Consider the following 5908-nt stretch of genomic DNA (forward strand, 5'->3'; position numbering starts at 1 on the left):
GGCCTGTCCCTCTGTTGCTGTTCCAGCTTCTTGAGGTGAGAATATAAAAACTGCATTTTAGGTTTTTCTATTCTTTTCAGTGAGGCTTGGATGGCTATGTATTTCCCCCTTAGGACTGCCTTTGCAGTATCCCATAGGTTTTGGACTGTTGTGTTTTCATTCTCATTGGTCTCCATAAATGGTTTAAATTGATTTTTGATTTCCTGTTTTATCGAGTCATTCCTGAGCAGGATGGTTCTTAGTCTCCAAGTGTTTGAGTTTCTTCCAAATTTTTCCTTGTGGTTGAGTTCCAATTTCAGAGCGTTGTGGTCTGAGAATATGCAGGGAATAATTTCAGTCTTTTGGTATCGGTTGAGACCTGTTTTGTGTCCCAGAACATGGTCTATTCTTGAGAATGTTCCATGGGCATTAGAATAGAATGAGTATTCTTTGGTTCTGGGGTGTAGTGTTGAAAGATGGTATTCCATTCCTTTACTTTCAGTCTGAATGTATCTTTAGATTCAAAATGAGTCTCTTGTAGACAGCAAATGGATGGGTCATTTCTTTTTATCCAATCTGCAACCTTGTGGCATTTTATGGGAGCATTTAGGCCACTACGTTGAGACTGAGTATTGAGAGTTATGATTTTAATGATGTCATGCTGCCAGTAAAGTCTTTGTTTCTATAGATTGTGACTTTCTGTTCTGTATCACTCTTGGGGCCTTTTTACTTTTATAGAACCCCCCTTAATATCTCCTGTAGGGCTGGTTTCATGTTCTAAATTGGTCAATGACTGGCAATTCTGAAGGTCTTTATTTCTCCATCAATTCTGAATGACAGCCTTGCTGGATAAAGGATCCTTGGCTGCATGTTTTTCTCTGAAAGAGTCTTTAAAATGCCCCCTCAACCCTTTCTCTCATTCCAGGTCTGTGTAGATAGGTCTGACTTAATTCTGATACCCTTGGATGCACAGGTACATGATGAAATTTCTTGCCCTGGCCGCTTTCAATACATGTATCCTTGGATCTTAATATTTGCGAAATGCACTAGACGTGACGTAGGCGTACTGGGTTTGTAATCGGCTTGAGCTTGGGAGGGTCCTCTCTGCCTCTCTGGACATGAATGCTTTTTCCCTTGCTAGGATTAGGGAAGTTTTCAGCTACAATTTGTTCAAATATCTTTCTAGCGTCTGTTTTCTCCCTCCACCTCGGGATGCCAATGATTCTGACATTGGAAGCTTTCCGTGAGTCAGTAACCACCTCCACGTCATTCATTCTTGAGAATGGATTTTTTTGAGTCAGATTCTATTTTAGCTTTTTCAGATCACTAACCCATCCTCCAATTCGCTATACGTTCCTCTGCCTCATTCACCCTGGCCGTCAGAGCCTCTAGTTTTGACTACATTTGGCTCATAGAATTTTTAATTTCATCGGTCATCTCATTTCCACCCTTAGAGATTCTATATTCTCATTAACATTTTCGTTAATACTTTTTTCAAGTCTACACATCATCTTGACCATTGTTACTCTGAATTCCATTTCTGATAATTTGGTTATATCCATATCCATTAGTTCTGTGGCAGAGGCCAGACTCATTGTCTTTTCTTTGCTGCGGGGGATTTCTCCTTCTCGTCATTCTGATGAGGAGAGGTTGCAGGGTTGTCCAGAGCCCAAGTTATTGACCAGGACCCAGGCAGTGCGCACTTGTTATATAGGGATCTTAGGGATGTGGGCTTCTTGATTTTTCAGCTTGCCTTCTGGGGGAGGGGCCTGCTGCGCTGATACTCAGGCAACCCTGTTTGGGTAGAGTCTCCGTGTCCCCTGCAAGGGGGAATGGGGGTGGGCACACTGTGAGCTGGTATTTCCAGGCTTTTGTTCTCTGGCAGCTTTCCCTGGCGGTTTGCTGTGCCTCTTCTGAGAGTCAGAGCAGCAGTAGCTGAATCTCAGCCTCTGTCTCAGAACAGAGGGATCGCGGACCGTTCTGCACTGATGTTCTGGCCACTTTAACTCCGTTACGTTTGGTGCTGCTCAACCCTGCAGCGTCCCGGGATGTGCATCCCACACCCAGCGTCCCAGCCCTCACTTCCAGGGCCAGCGCGTCTCTGTCCTTTGTGTTTCTAATACCGCCAGCCGCCAACCGCCCTGTGTGCTCCCGGAGCTCCGGTCTCAGTCTGGTTCCAGTGAGCGCACCGGAGCTCCGTTTCAGTCTGGTGGCGCACGTTCCCCAGCTCACGGTCCCAGTCTGTTCTCTCGGGGGTGCCGTCCGCGAGTCCGCCCGCTCCCCCATGCAGGTGGCTACCGCTTCCCAGTGCCCGAACACGGCGGCTCCCTTCCCCTTCCGTTTATCTTCCGATATCTGTGCGCGGTTTCAAGGCTCCCTGCTTCGTACCTCAATACTCAGCGCTGGAGATGTTCATTTGTAGAGATCCAGATGTATCTTCCTGCGTCTCAGGCTGGTTCCGTGGATGTTCAGGCTGGTCTGGTACCTATCCAGCTCGACTCAGGGGACCGGCTGAAAAAGGGGTCCCCTCCTCCTCCGCCATCTTAACTCCCCTCCCTCCTGTATATCAGTATTTCTCCTACTATGAAAACTTTTAAGCACACTTTAAAATACAGGGCCTTCTTTTTCTCTTAATTCTTTTTTTTTTTTTTTTACATTTTTTTCCTCTAAGATGAACTTTAGAATAATTTCGTCATTTTCAGAAAAGTGTTCATTGCACTTGAAACAATTTCTCATTTTCTAGATAGAACTTTTTTGCATTAACTAAAAACTGCTTTTTAATATATAATAATATATAATATATGATTGGGATGAGTTAATATATAATAACATGAAAACATTTGAAGTAATAAGCCTCTGAGGTAGAGTATGGTCAATGTCAGTTGAGCTTTGTAGCATTTAGGTCAAGGTAAAGACAGATGTCCCCTTTTTATGGCTTAAGAAGATCAATGTGGTTATCTCAACCATAGTTTCTAATCCAGCAGTTGAGACATGTGGTCTGATAAGTGGAATGACAGTTATGGGAATAGAGGGAAATTATGTTATGAATTTGAGCTGTCCTGGAAACTTTGAGATCTATATGGCCATTGGTCATGCTGCCACTAGACAGACATGTTTCATTTAGGGTTATGTGTTTCAGTCCAAGTAGTGTTTCCTTTTAATATAGATGAAACTGTCTAAGATTTGACTTACATAGAGAAAGCCGTCATGGATTCAGTCTATGAATACTAAGCTATGTGATGGCTCAGATCCTTACAGAACAATACAGTCGTGAAAGGCATGTTCTTTGGCATCAGACCTTGATTTGGATCTTCACTCTGCCTCTTCCCAGCAGAGTGACCTTGGATAATAATGGTATACGTGCCTTGTAGAGTTGAGAAGATGAAATGAGGTGCAGTATGTGGAGTACTCAGCAGCTCCTGGCACATACTAAATGCTTAATCACATCAGCTGTATTATCTCTGTGGCCAATACAGTTACTCCTGCTGCTGTTATTATGGTTGTTGTTTTGGTTATTGTTCAGGATGGAGATGACAGAGAACTCCTTGTGGACATTTGCTTTCTGTCATATTTCCATACAGAATCTCAGTTATAGTCAGATCAAAGATTCAACTGACTGCTTTATCCCCCTAATAGATGGTGAGTTTTTCTGTAACAGAGAGTTGATACCAACTACCAGTGCCCACTATGGGAAGAAGAACAATGCCAGTATAATACCCATAAAAAAAGCCAAAGAAGGGAAAATGGCATCACGTCAGAGTTCTAAGACCAAGGCAATTAAAAACAAAAATAAAAACAAGGATCTGCATTCATTCTTAGACCCTCCTGAGAAGGTACTTTCGATCTAGGACTAAGTGTAACTGAAGTCAGAGCATTAACTTACATTTTTGCCTATTTTAATAGTGCTCTTTCTTGGCATTAAAAGATAGTATTTCTATTCTTTCTCCTAAAAGCAAATTAGGTCTGATTACCGTCCTTATAATATAGCCTTTACAACAGAGAATAGCCTTTTAAAGATTCAGCCTCTAATTTAAATGTGACATTATAGAGCTGTCTGGGCGTTTGGATAATTCCTTTAGACATCTCAAAGTGGAGCGTATAGGGTCATTAATCAGCAGCTCAATATTTTATTCATATACTGGCTGGGAAAAAGCAGGAGCAAGATTGGGATCCAAGTAGAGGAAGGAATGATTAGTAACATCTCGCATCAAAATAATCAGGTTTTTAAGTGAACAAAGGAAGTTAAACAAAGAGTTAGCATGGCCAAGACATTAGATTACCTAAGAAGAAGCAATTATAGATCTAATTAGTGAAAAACACTATGCTACGATCCAAGGTATAGTTGGACAGTCTCCTGTCTCTAGATCAGGTTAAATCCACAAACTGATCACAAGAAGGGGGTTAGAGTCCCCATAAGGTACCACAGGTAGACCAGGGTACCAGGTGGACTCTCTTGAATATGGTTTTTCCTTTCCCCACCCACTGCCAATATCTTTGTTCAGGTCTTATTTCTTTCTCATCTCACACCTGACAAACACCTCAATACTAGTCTGCCTTCATCTTGGCTCCTCATACCACTCCCCTTTCCTCCTAGCTGCAGGGACTATCTTTCTAAAACACAAAGACCTGTGAAGGTCTTCTGTGCCTTTTCATTGCTCAGGATTTGTTAGCTTTCCTAATACTAATGTTATACCTCATTTAAAAATGACAGGAAGGAAGTAGCCATGTTGAGAGGATCTAGGGAGTATCCAAGTGGCAGGAACTGCAAGCTCTAAGATTGCAAGTGAGAACTTGTGTGATTACATTAAGGGGCAGAAAAAGGCCATTGTGGCTGAGTGTAGTGAGCAAGGAGAAGGACAGACAGAAAAGAGAGCACAGAGGTAGGTTTGTACTTTATTCTTGGTGAAGTGGAACCCCACTGGAGGTTTTTAAGGTGGGGGAAGAAATATAGGGAGCAGAAATGAGGCAGGAAAACAGGTTAGGAAGCTGCAGCAGGGTTCCATGTGAGAGGTGGTGGCACCCTGGACTAGCACCCATTCACCACAGTGTGTTTATCCATTGAACTCCTGATGGCCATTAGGTTGTTCCCACTTGGGAGTTATTGCAAGTCCTGCTCCTAGGCATATTCCTGTACCTGCCATTTGGGGCACAGATACATGCATTTCTGTTGAATATATACCTCAGAGTGCAGTTACTGGGTCCAAGACTGTAGCAGACCCCGACACTAACATTAACTTTATACTCTTGGCACTCTGGAAGGTGCTTACTGAAAACATATGCTTCTCTCTACTGGGAAACTTTTGTTTAACCATGGTTGCATATTTGGCCCACATGAGCCTGAAGTGACAGAAAATTAATGCCCCCCTGCTGCGGACTGAATGTTTGTCTTTCCCCCAAATTCATACTTTGAAACCTCACCCCTCAATGTGATGGCATCTGGAGATGGGGCCTTTGGGAGGTAATTAGGTCTAAGGGTAGAGCTCCTGTGACTGGGATTAGTGCCCTTATAAGAAAACACACAGGAGAGATGATCTCTCTTTTGTCTTAGCCATGTTAGGATATAGTGAGAAGGTGGCTGCTATAAACCAGGAGGAGGGTCCTCATCAGACCCCAGCCATGATGGCACCCTGACCCCAGACTTCCAGCCTCCAGCATGGTAAGAAATAAATGTCTATGGTGTAAGCCACCCAGGCTAGGGCACCTTAATAGTGGTCCAACTAAGACACTCCTGGAAGCAGCCCTCAATAGACAGATGGTGGGTTCCTCACTCCTTATTTGGGAAAACTCCAGGCTTGTTCTACATGGTCTCTCAGAGTTCCCCAGCAAAACTGATGCCTGTAACCACTGTAGTAACTGACATGGTAAGTCACCTTCCTGACTTTATTACCTTCCCTCTTACCACTTTCAAATTCCCTACTGGCATTTCTGT

Source organism: Ursus maritimus, unplaced genomic scaffold (genome assembly GCF_017311325.1).
Source record: "Ursus maritimus isolate PB19 unplaced genomic scaffold, ASM1731132v1 scaffold_35, whole genome shotgun sequence".
In the NCBI taxonomy this organism is placed as follows: Eukaryota; Metazoa; Chordata; class Mammalia; order Carnivora; family Ursidae; genus Ursus; species Ursus maritimus.